The 13,242-nt window shown below is 38.5% G+C and overlaps 3 long non-coding RNA genes across 3 annotated transcripts; all 3 read left to right on the top strand.

Annotated features, from left to right (window-relative positions):
• The first annotated feature begins 267 nt into the window (after positions 1-267).
• On the top strand, positions 268-835 carry LOC114791240 (uncharacterized). The gene is made up of 3 exons (XR_003749947.1): positions 268-485; positions 592-713; positions 801-835. It is a non-coding gene; the product is annotated as an uncharacterized LOC114791240 (long non-coding RNA).
• Positions 836-7,855: 7,020 nt separating this feature from the next.
• LOC114791267 (uncharacterized) lies at positions 7,856-8,936 on the top strand. The gene is made up of 3 exons (XR_003749956.1): positions 7,856-8,586; positions 8,693-8,814; positions 8,902-8,936. It is a non-coding gene; the product is annotated as an uncharacterized LOC114791267 (long non-coding RNA).
• A 9-nt stretch (positions 8,937-8,945) lies between these two features.
• Positions 8,946-9,455, top strand: LOC114791268 (uncharacterized). Its single transcript, XR_003749957.1, has 3 exons — positions 8,946-9,007; positions 9,122-9,180; positions 9,282-9,455. It is a non-coding gene; the product is annotated as an uncharacterized LOC114791268 (long non-coding RNA).
• Positions 9,456-13,242: the final 3,787 nt, after the last annotated feature.

The following is a 13,242-nucleotide window of genomic DNA, read 5'->3' on the forward strand; positions in this document are numbered from 1 at the left end:
TCGTAGAATAAAACAAGCCCAACACGCAGAGCTATAATTATACAAATTAGAATAGTATTAGTAGTAGTAATCCTATCGAATCCTATAGTTTTAGCAGTTAATAGTAATAGTATTGTAGAATACACTCGGAGGCAGGTTAACTGGGGAGAAAACTCCCCCAAAACCAAACACATCCGGTTCAACCTCGAAAGCAAACCTCTGGACAGACGGCAGAGTTCCTTTACCACGTTCCACTTCTCCCCCCTTTCTGCTCTCATCCATGGTGCACTCCCTACCTTATTTCCACCGAATGGAGGTGATCCACAGCAACAACATCATGGTTACCGGGCAGGGTGAAGTGAAAATCGGTGAGTATTGCCCTGGTCCTCCAACTCCAATAAATTGGAGTGTAATGTTCTCTCATTTCTTTCTACAGGTGACTTGGGAGCAGCAGTCAGCTTCAGCGACATACACAGAAGAAGCGAGCTCTCTGGTGTTCTCCACCGGTGAGTCCTTTTCCAGACCTCATGTGTATATATGTTTGTGATTTGTATAGGATGGCCCGGAGGTGATTCGTTTTCGGTTAAATCGTTTTCTGCCATCCTTTCTAAGAAAACCAGGCAGACGGTCATTCCCGCGGACCAGGAGGAGGAGGAGGAGAGGCAGATTGGGACTGAGAGCCACTCACCAGAACAACATGGGGTGGCATTTGGCCTGCTGACTTAAACGAACAGGTAATGCCCTGTCATGTCCTGCCCCAAACTCTTTCTGCTGTGATGTTTCTGATCAGGTCTGATTTTGTTTCTGGCTGTGTGTTGCAGGATGTTCACCTCTTCTGTCTACGGTCCTGTTTTCTTTTGCATCAGTTTGCTGAGCGCATACTCGGTGCGTCCCACCACTGGCACAAGAAGAAGAGCCGTAAACAAGGTGAGAGCTGAAACTGTTCTGGATTGTAATTAGCTTCATGTTGAAATATTTTGCCGAGGACATTGAAGCAATAGAAATATGTCGAGATGTTGATGTGAATTTGTCTGTGTTTAGACATCCTGGATAAGCTTTGCTGTCAACGTGGGTTTGCGGAAACAGATGACCTACAATGGGTAATTATATTAAATTTAACATGAATGGTATTTCCAGATATGTTGTTGCTTAAAACACATAATGAAAAAGGAACATGTAAACATTTAAAAAAATGAACATGTTTTTTTGCAAAAGTTGCAACAAGTGGTTCCATCAGGGATGCGTCAACTCTCCAGCAGTGGACAAAGAATAGCAATGTCTTGTGTGCATTGTCTAAAGTGTTTTCATTATTTTATTTTTATTTCATTCTGTTGAAACGCCCCTTTTTACTTTAATTTTTGTTGTATGTTCAATTGATCTTATTAAAACTGTACATAGTTCCATGTTGACGTTTTATTAAATTATTTGAATTAAAGTGCTTTTGCCTAATTAATTACTGTAGCATAAATTGTTTTACTTATTATATGTATGTGCGAATTATATTTGACCCATATTACATGTTTGATTTAAATATTAAAATGTAATAAATCTGACAATTATTTAGCATGTTTTTCATTGTAATAAAACACATAACTTTATCTGGCATAAAATATTTGTATGTGTTTTATTTGAAACTGAAATAAATTGTCCTTCCACTGTTACACACTGACTGGTTATTGTGTTTGAATGTGGCTCTGTTAAAGAGGAGGAGGGGAATTTATTGTTTATTCAGGGGAGTTTCTTCTGCAGTTTTTTTTCAAGTCACCTTGAAGTGATGTTCACAATTACAATTCACAACAGCATATGTGAAGACAATATAATTCATTTTTCATGCTCAAGAGAGTACAATTACACATGGAACGATGTAAACATTCAACTTTAAAAGACCAAGATGAAACAGGAGAATGATCTGTTCCCAGTGTTGATATATACACTACTCACAATAAGTTAGGGATATTGTGAGAGACTTTTATACGGATGTCATTTATACGATGTTTGTTTCACTTTTGGACATTTTTGGGATAGGGAGGCAATTATGTTGATAGACAAACACATTTTGTGTTTTCCATGTAATGGTCTCATTGTGTACAGGTGTGCCTGACAGACCCAGCAGTGGAGCCCCACAAGTGACAGACTGGAATGATGACCATTACCTAAGGACCTACATACTCAGACATCATTATGCAACTGCCACACAGCTGCAGGCCCGTTTATGAGATGCAGGGGTTACTAGGCTTTCCAGACAAACCATTCGCAACCCACTGCACCGCTTTGGCTTGAATGCCAGACGACCGTTGCAGGAGACTCCACTGACACCAAGACGCTGCAGTGAACATTTGCAGTGGACACAAGGCCATGTGGTCTGAACAATGCAGCAGTGGTCCACCGTCCTGTTCACTGATTAGTGTCGTGTCAGCGTTGCTGGAGAATGCGAGGTGAGCGATACACTGAGGTCAAGCGACGAGGAGCAACAATCTGGGCAGGCATCACTAGTCAGCGCAAAACCGATTTGGTTATTGTACATGGCTCAGTCACTGCACATTCTTACCTCAGACACATCATAGAACCCACCATCATCCCCCAATTCTGCCCAACTTTCTATTAATGGATGATAATGCTCCACCACATCGTGGCAGAATTCAGGCAGTTGGAGTACCTCATATGGTATGGCCATCAATGTCACCTGACCTGAACCCCATAGAGCACGTCTGGGACCAGTTGAAGCAGAGACTGAATGATCGTACCCCACCCCCACGTGACCCGGCAGAACTGCGTTTAGCTCTTGTGGAAGAGTGGAACGCATTGCCTCAGAAACACATCATGAGGCTAGTGAGGAGCATGAGACATCGTCATCAAGCTGTCATTGTCTATTTTTCACCAATGGAATCAATGTTGCGTGCAGGCCACTAGTTGTGCACCTTTGTGCATTCTTTGTTTTCTGTTTGTCTGGCAGTCCACTCTGTCCTATGAGGGATGATTTCAGCACTTTATCAGCCACATTGCCTAAAATACTGCAGATGCAAATCTAGCAGGTATGAATTTCTGCTTGTCGTTATATGCATACCCCAATAATTCTGTATTTTTATAATGAAACTGAGTTATAAACTTGTCAATTATTGTACTCTGAATAATAATTCAGGGGGGGATGCATATCTCAGATGGTACCAAATTTTACCCACAGACATTTTGGAGTGTTTGACAGAATGAACTGTGCAGTGTAACACATTCATAATTGTGCATAATACGGCTGGGACATCAGCATGGTTTATTAATAATTTTATTTTTAAATACCAAAAGTTTGTTCAAAACTAGGTGACAATTTGATTATTGTACATGGCTCAGCCACTGCACATTCTTACCTCAGAGAAATCATAGAACCCATCATAATTCATCTCATACATTATTAGTAATATCAAAGGGAACTTTTAATTCTTTCATTAAAATTCAGATCAAATAGGAAAAGCATTCATGTAAATAACAATGTCCCTAATTTATTGTGCGTAGTGTATATATGACCTCAGCGCCTGGTTTTATTAAACTGCTGTCATGACAAAACTGTGTCAGCAGAGGGCGCAAAAGCACAAGTTCTAATTTAAAAGTTGAGTAAAAAGTGGCCTGAGGATGCTAGATGGACAATCATTTGATTAAACGTGTTCAGACGTGTCGGGTTACCATGACAACTGTCAATAAAACACAGCGTCCTGATTGGCCGAGGAGCTCTTGTTTAAAATAGACGTGCTAGAAACAGTTAGTTACTTGCAAACTACTTGACTGCTTGCGGCTGCGTGCTTTCAAGACCCCAAAAGCGATTTTCAGCGATTATCACGACTTTTTCAACTCTACTGCTACTTTCTATATTTAATTGTTGATTTTATTGACCCCGTTAGATTCTCTGAATTTGTTGTTGAGAATTATTGTAGTGTTTTTGTGTATTAACGCTTGGACTTTTTCAGCACCATGAGCGCTCGGCCCCGAGACGAATTCGGGCTCCACCGGGCTGAAGAGCCCTGGAGGCCGAGAAGGATGATGGCGACGCGCGGCCTGGTTAGTGGAACGCGGCGGCTGCTGCTCCACCTCCGCACGGCGCTGAACAAGATCACCGAGCGCAGCTTCCACCGGCAGGTGGAGAAGGTGGCGGCGCTCAACATCTCCACCAAGGAGCACCAAGGTGCTCAACAAGGCCGTCACGGAGCCCGCCTTCTCCGGCCTCTACTGCAGCGGCTCCGCGTCCCTGGAGAGGTCTCGCGTGGAGCGCTACCTCCGGGACGTGGAGGAGGTCGCGGGGCCGAGGAGGAGGAGGAGGAGGAGGAGGAGGAGGACCTCCCGATAAGTTAAGTGTACTCATTGTGTAAAGTGCAACTGAGGTAGGTCTAACAACTTACCAAATGTTTAAACTACATGTTAAACAATAGACACTTGTAAACAACCTTTTAATTAATATTAATAGTAGTAATCCTATCGAATCCTATAGTTTTAGCAGTTAATAGTAATAGTATTGTAGAATACACTCGGAGGCAGGTTAACTGGGGAGAAAACGCCACCAAAGCCAAACACATCCGGTTCAACCTCGAAAGCAAACCTCTCGACAGACAGCAGAATTCCTTTACCACACTGTAAAACCCGATAAGTTAAGAGTACTCAAAACTTTTGTGAAAACTGATTACCTAAGATTTTTTTAAGTAAACATACTTTAAAATTACAATGACACTAAACTTAAATATTTTTCTTTCCTTTTTTATTTATTTTAAGTTCAGTGTACTTAAAACTGTACATATGATACACTAAAGTTATGTTTTCAATACTTATTGTTTTTAATTAATTACCACTTATATAAATAGTTTTATTCAAGAAATAAACTCATTTTGAATAACTCATAGCCTGACACATATTTGAGTTCAAAATACTAAAAAAAAGGTTGGAAAGTGTTAAAACAGTGATTACAATTTTTTGCAAGACGGCAAATCAAAATAAATAAAATAAAATAAATAAAGCTCCTTCAAAAAGAAATGTTAAAATTATAATTTATAGGAAATAAAAACAATAAATGAATAAGTCAAAACACGAAAAATAATACATACCTGATTTCAAAACCAAGTATTTGTTGCATGAAATATGCAACAGAGATAGATTGTAAAAAATGTAAATGTAAACATTTAAATGCTTTAAACTGTACAATGTTTCATTGTGTAAAGTGCAACTGAGGTAGGTCTAACAACTTACCAAATGTTTAAACTACATGTTAAACAATAGACACTTGTAAACAACCTTAAAATAAACTAAATCTGATTACAAATATCAAGTTTCTGTTGTAAGAGTGCAACTGGGGTAGATCTGGTGCAGAAGACAACCTACTAAATGTAAAACTGCTGTAAACTACATGTTTAGCTTATAAAACAAATTGAGATAAACAGAGGAAGTGACAATATTAAAGTAACAACCTACCAAATGTTTAAACCACATGTTTAACAACATACACTTGTAAAAAACCTTAGAATAAAAAAATACAATCTGATTGCAAAAAGTTTTTGTTGTAGAAGTGCAACTGAGGTAGATTTGGTGCAGAAGACAACATACCAAATATAAAAGCTACATTTTCTACAACATACGCTTACAAAACTACTTAGCAGGAACTAGGTGATGTCTGGCTCATCTGAATCCTCCACCTGGAATGCACAAAGAGTGTCCAACTGTAAACATGTCTAGTAATGAATTACATCATCAGAATTTTTTGGTTAACTATCACTTTAATATAGTATCATACTTAACCAGGTAGGCCTTTTCAGTTTACACTGAATTGGCCCAAATTTAAAAACTAGACAAGAACATGCATAGAGAATTTGCAACAGTAGAGAAAAAAAGTTGAATATATGTTGTTATGGTAATTTGATAATGAAGCTAAGATTAAAAAAAACCCTGATAAGCACTAAAACTGATCCTGTTTGGTGAGTGCACCGAGTACTTTACATCCATTGCCATTATTTTGCAAGACGGCAAATCAAAATAAATAAAATAAAATAAATAAAGCTCCTTCAAAAAGAAATGTTAAAATGATAATTTATAGGAAATAAAAACAATAAATGAATAAGTCAAAACACAAAAAATAATACATACCTGATTTCAAAACCAAGTATTTGTTGCATGAAATATGCAACAGAGATAGATTGTAAAAAATGTAAATGTAAAAATTTAAATGCTTTAAACTGTACAATGTTTCATTGTGTAAAGTGCAACTGAGGTAGGTCTAACAACTTACCAAATGTTTAAACTACATGTTAAACAATAGACACTTGTAAACAACCTTAAAATAAACTAAATCTGATTACAAATATCAAGTTTCTGTTGTAAGAGTGCAACTGGGGTAGATCTGGTGCAGAAGACAACCTACTAAATGTAAAACTGCTGTAAACTACATGTTTAGCTTATAAAACAAATTGAGATAAACAGAGGAAGTGACAATATTAAAGTAACAACCTACCAAATGTTTAAACTACATGTTTAACAACATACACTTGTAAAAAAACCTTAGAATAAAAAAATACAATCTGATTGCAAAAAGTTTTTGTTGTAGAAGTGCAACTGAGGTAGATTTGGTGCAGAAGACAACATACCAAATATAAAAGCTACATTTTCTACAACATACACTTACAAAACTACTTAGCAGGAAACTAGGTGATGTCTGGCTCATCTGAATCCTCCACCTGGAATGCACAAAGAGTGTCCAACTGTAAACATGTCTAGTAATGAATTACATCATCAGAATTTTTTGGTTAACTATCACTTTAATATAGTATCATACTTAACCAGGTAGGCCTTTTCAGTTTACACTGAATTGGCCCAAATTTAAAAACTAGACAAGAACATACATGGAGAATTTGCAACAGTAGAGAAAAAAAGTTGAATATATGTGGTTATGGTAATTTGTTAATGAAGCTAAGATTAAAAAAATCCTGATAAGCACAAAAACTGATCCTGTTTGGTGAGTGCACCGAGTACTTTACATCCATTGCCATTATTTTGCAAGACGGCAAATCAAAATAAATAAAATAAATAAAGCTCCTTCAAAAAGAAATGTTAAAATTATAATTTATAGGAAATAAAAACAATAAATGAATAAGTCAAAACACAAAAAATAATACATACCTGATTTCAAAACCAAGTATTTGTTGCATGAAATATGCAACAGAGATAGATTGTAAAAAATGTAAATGTAAACATTTAAATGCTTTAACTTCACAATGTTTCATTGTGTAAAGTGCAACTGAGGTAGGTCTAACAACTTACCAAATGTTTAAACTACATGTTAAACAATAGACACTTGTAAACAACCTTAAAATAAACTAAATCTGATTACAAATATCAAGTTTCTGTTGTAAGAGTGCAACTGGGGTAGATCTGGTGCAGAAGACAACCTACTAAATGTAAAACTGCTGTAAACTACATGTTTAGCTTATAAAACAAATTGAGATAAACAGAGGAAGTGACAATATTAAAGTAACAACCTACCAAATGTTTAAACCTACATGTTTAACAACATACACTTGTAAAAAACCTTAGAATAAAAAAATACAATCTGATTGCAAAAAGTTTTTGTTGTAGAAGTGCAACTGAGGTAGATTTGGTGCAGAAGACAACATACCAAATATAAAAACTACATTTTCTACAACATACGCTTACAAAACTACTTAGCAGGAACTAGGTGATGTCTGGCTCATCTGAATCCTCCACCTGGAATGCACAAAGAGTGTCCAACTGTAAACATGTCTAGTAATGAATTACATCATCAGATCATTTTTGGTTAACTATCACTTTAATATAGTATCATACTTAACCAGGTAGGCCTTTTCAGTTTACACTGAATTGGCCCAAATTTAAAAACTAGACAAGAACATACATGGAGAATTTGCAACAGTAGAGAAAAAAAGTTGAATATATGTGGTTATGGTAATTTGTTAATGAAGCTAAGATTAAAAAAAACCCTGATAATCACAAAAACTGATCCTGTTTGGTGAGTGCACCGAGTACTTACATTCCATGTCTTAAAAAACTGTGGGTCATCTTCACGTAAGTACACTGCTAGGGCACGAAGAACCAATTCAATGCAGGGAAGCTGTTAAAAATATCTAAAGTAAACGAAAAAAGGATACTTACCACATTCACAGACTCTGCATCCACTTTAGCCTACAAGGCCAAAAATATGTAAATGTTAATGCCAGCTTGCCGGTGTCTCGACCATCCCGAGTTTTCACAACTCTTATTATTAACTATTTTTCCAATGTATTGCTAACTTTGTGTCATTATCCTTAACGTAATGGATAAAAGTTAGTAGTACTGTTCGGGTTTACAGTGCACGTTCCACTTCTCCCCCCTTTCTCCTCTCATCCGTGGTGCACTCCCTACCTTATTTCCACCGAATGGAGGTGATCCACAGCAACAACATCATGGTTACCAGGCAGGGTGAAGTGAAAATCGGTGAGTATTGCCCTGGTCCTCCAACTCCAATAAATTGGAGTGTAATGTTCTCTCATTTCTTTCTACAGGTGACTTGGGAGCAGCAGTCAGCTTCAGCGACATACACAGATGAAGCGAGCTCTCTGGTGTTCTCCACCGGTGAGTCCTTTTCCAGACCTCATGTGTATATATGTTTGTGATTTGTATAGGATGGCCCGGAGGTGATTCGTTTTCGGTTAAATCGTTTTCTGCCATCCTTTCTAAGAAAACCAGGCAGACGGTCATTCCCGCGGACCAGGAGGAGGAGGAGGAGAGGCAGATTGGGACTGAGAGCCACTCACCAGAACAACATGGGGTGGCATTTGGCCTGCTGACTTAAACGAACAGGTAATGCCCTGTCATGTCCTGCCCCAAACTCTTTCTGCTGTGATGTTTCTGATCAGGTCTGATTTTGTTTCTGGCTGTGTTTTGCAGGATGTTCACCTCTTCTGTCTACGGTCCTGTTTTCTTTTGCATCAGTTTGCTGAGTGCATACTCGGTGCGTCCCACCACTGGCACAAGAAGAAGAGCCGTAAACAAGGTGAGAGCTGAAACTGTTCTGGATTGTAATTAGCTTCATGTTGAAATATTTTGCTGAGGACATTGAAGCAATAGAAATATGTCGAGATGTTGATGTGAATTTGTCTGTGTTTAGACATCCTGAATAAGCTTTGCTGTCAATGTGGGTTTGTGGAAACAGATGACCTACAATGGGTAATTATATTAAATTTAACATGAATGGTATTTCCAGATATGTTGTTGCTTAAAACACATAATGAAAAAGGAACATGTTTTTTTTCTTTTTTAATGTTCAGATTGCCTGCAATAGTTGCAACAAGTGGTTCCATCAGGGATGCGTCAACTCTCCAGCAGTGGACAAAGAATAGGAATGTGTTGTGTGCATTGTCTAAAGTGTTTTCATTATTTTATTTTTATTTCATTGTGTTGAAATGCCCTTTTTTATACTTTTATTTATATTTTTTGCTGTATGTTCAATTGATCTTTTTAAAACTGTACATAGTTCCATGTTGACTTTTTATTAAATTATTTGAATTAAATTGCTTTTGCCTAATTAATTACTGTAGCATAAATTGTTTTACTTATTATATGTATGTGCGAATTATATTTGACCCATATTACATGTTTGATTTAAATATTAAAATGTAATAGATCTGACAATTTTTTTCAAAACACATAACTTTATCTGGCATAAAATATTTGTATTTGTTTTATTTGAAACTGCAATAAATTGTCCTTCCACTGTTACACACTGACTGGTTATTGTGTTTGAATGTGTCTCTGTTAAAGAGGAGGAGGGGAATTTATTGTTTATTCAGGGGAGTTTCTTATGCAGTTTTTTTTTTCTGAAGCAAACTAAAAGTCATCTTGAAGTGATGTTCACAATTACAATTCACAACAGCATATGTGAAGACAATATAATTAATTTTTCATGCTCAAGAGACTAAAATTACGCATGGAACGATGCAAACATTCAACTTTATAAGACCAAGATGAAACAGGAGAATGATCTGTTCCCAGTGTTGATATATACACTACTCACAATAAGATAGGGATATTGTAAGAGACTTAGTGGATGTCATTTATACGATGTTTGTTTCACTTTTGGACATTTTTGGGATAGGGAGGCAATTATGTTGGGTTGATAGACAAACACATTTTGTGTTTTCCACGTAATGGTCTCATTGTGTACAGGTGTGCCTTATATTGGGGCCAATACCAAGAGACAACCTTTCTCAACGTGGCATCAAATTCAACATTCTGTGGTCATAAAAAGCTGGTATTGTCAGTAATTCATTCAAACAGCCATAAAACCACAACATCACTTAATGGATGAGAGGCATCACCAGGCAGTCAGATGTTGCTCGTGAACTTTATGTGTCTCAAAGTGTCATCAGCAGACTTGCATCAAGACACAGGACTACTGGCAGAGATCATGACAGACCCAGCAGCGGAGCCCCACAAGTGGCAGACTGGAATGATGACCATTACCTAAGGACCTACATACTCAGACATCATTATGCAACTGCCACACAGCTGCAGGCCCGTTTATGAGATGCAGGGTTACTAGGCTTTCCAGACAAACCATTCGCAACCCACTGCACCGCTTTGGCTTGAATGCCAGACGACCGTTGCAGGAGACTCCACTGACACCAAGACGCTGCAGTGAACATTTGCAGTGGACACAAGGCCATGTGGTCTGAACAATGCAGCAGTGGTCCACCGTCCTGTTCACTGATTAGTGTCGTGTCAGCGTTGCTGGAGAATGCGAGGTGAGCGATACACTGAGGTCAAGCGACGAGGAGCAACAATCTGGGCAGGCATCACCAGTCAGCGCAAAACCGATTTGGTTATTGTACATGGCTCAGTCACTGCACATTCTTACCTCAGACACATCATAGAACCCATCAACATCCCCCAATTCTGCCCAACTTTCTATTAATGGATGATAATGCTCCACCACATCGTGGCAGAATTCAGGCAGTTGGAGTGCCTCATATGGTATGGCCATCAATGTCACCTGACCTGAACCCCATAGAGCACGTCTGGGACCAGTTGAAGCAGAGACTGAATGATCGTACCCCACCCACACGTGACCCGGCAGAACTGCGTTTAGCTCTTGCGGAAGAGTGGAACGCATTGCCTCAGAAACACATCATGAGGCTAGTGAGGAGCATGAGACATCGTCATCAAGCTGTCATTGTCTATTTTTCACCAATGGAATCAATGTTGCGTGCAGGCCACTAGTTGTGCACCTTTGTGCATTCTTTGTTTTCTGTTTGTCTGGCAGTCCACTCTGTCCTATGAGGGATGATTTCAGCACTTTATCAGCCACATTGCCTAAAATACTGCAGATGCAAATTTAGCAGGTATGAATTTATATATGCATGCCCCAATAAATCTATAATTTTAAAATGAAACTGAGTTATAAACTTGTCTATTATTGTACTCTGAATAATAATTGAGATGCATATCTCAGATGGTACAAAATTTTACCAGCAGACATTTTGTACTGTTTGACAGAATGAACTGTGTAGTGTAACACATTCATTGTAAAGACCAAAAAAGTAAGATTTACATTAATGCAATGCACTCATACATTAATGCACTCATATTTTGATAACCCCTTTGTGAGCGGAAGTACGGTAACGGTACTGAGCTTGATGTAAGACAGACGGCGTGAAGTAAAGCAGGAAAGGCTCAGTGGCAACGCAGAGAAAAGGACAACCGAAAGAGTTAAAAGCAACAAATCTAGCATCAGTTGATAAGGGAACAAGGTTTGTAACTATGACTAAAGTATATTTGAGCAACCAGTAATGTTTGTGAGAAAAGACTTTATTAGTTATGCTAAGGGAAAGAAATATACTAACATAAGGTGCTATGCATGACGAGGGATGTGATCGTAATTATTGGTATCTGCTCTTGCTTAGCTCTTACGTTGGTTGATGACACGGACGGCTTCAATAAATCATAATTTGACCATCAGTTCTGGCCTTCTCAATATTGACTGAATGCTACAGTAAGAGCTTGACCGCCGCCTCCCGCTGCACTACGTGGTTTAAGGTAATACCCGCGACGTCCAGCAGTTGGTCAGAAGACAAAATGGATCAAAAGGGGCTCAAATGGAAGACGTACAAGCTGCATCACTAAGTCAAACGGTCACAAATGAACAGATTGCAAGTTCACAACAAGACATTAAAGATCCAATCACATGCAAAGAACAAATGTGAAGTGAGCTTCAAGATAAAGCTTAAACCATGTCCGACTTACCAAGATGTTCTGAAAGAGTTAAAGTACAAACTGAAAGGATGATAACATACCGAAAGGAAGAATTAAGCCAAAAAGAAAGGAGACTAACAACAATGAACAATGGAAAATGCAAGTACGAGAAACAAGAGAAAAGCTAAAGACAGATATCACAGACGAAGAGATGTCAGAACTTGCAGACATAATAGAACAAAGGAGAGACAATATATTGATGTTCTTTTCAGAAATAAGTATCCAAACGGCACCACCATCTGACATAAGGAGAAAGATTCATGCATGTGAACAAGTAACTCATGAAGTTTTTAGAATAATTCTGGAGAGAATAAGTAGAGTTGATAGAGATTTTGATGCAGAGTGTGAAAGAACTCGTTTATGTGGACTTTTACAGCATGACTATGCCATGTCCATATATGGCTCGACCGCGGCATCAAACCACAGCCAACGATCCTCAGCTTCACAGCTGACCGCAAAGCGAGCCGAAGCAGCAGCAGAACTATCAGCAAAAGAGGCAGAATATGAGGTTGTATTAGAGGAACAAAGACAAAGAGAAAGGATAAAGGCTATAGAGGAGGGGCACAAGGTACAAATGGCGGCGCAAAATTCAGAGCTGGAACGCTTAAGAGCGCAGAAGGAAGTAAAAGCAGCTCGAGCCAGGTGGGAAGCATATGATAGAGAGTTATCACTAGTGGGGGATGAACAGTCAATAAAAGGTGAACCAGTTAGCCCAAACTTCACCCCCAAACAGCCCAAACCAGAACTCCCCTTCATTCCTGTGCAAACAGCTCACTCGGATGTCTCTGAGCTAGCACAAGCAGTGCAAGACAGCATAAAAATGAACAAGCTTCCCACGCCAGAACCAACAGTGTTTAGTGGTGATTCAATAAACTTCATAGAGTAGAAATCCACATTCATTTCCCTGATTGAACGAAAGGGTCTCTCAGCGGTAAAGATAAACTGTAGTATTTAAAAAGATTTTTAACTGGGTCGGCT

This window comes from Denticeps clupeoides, chromosome 5 (genome assembly GCF_900700375.1).
Source record: "Denticeps clupeoides chromosome 5, fDenClu1.1, whole genome shotgun sequence".
Classification (NCBI taxonomy): Eukaryota; Metazoa; Chordata; class Actinopteri; order Clupeiformes; family Denticipitidae; genus Denticeps; species Denticeps clupeoides.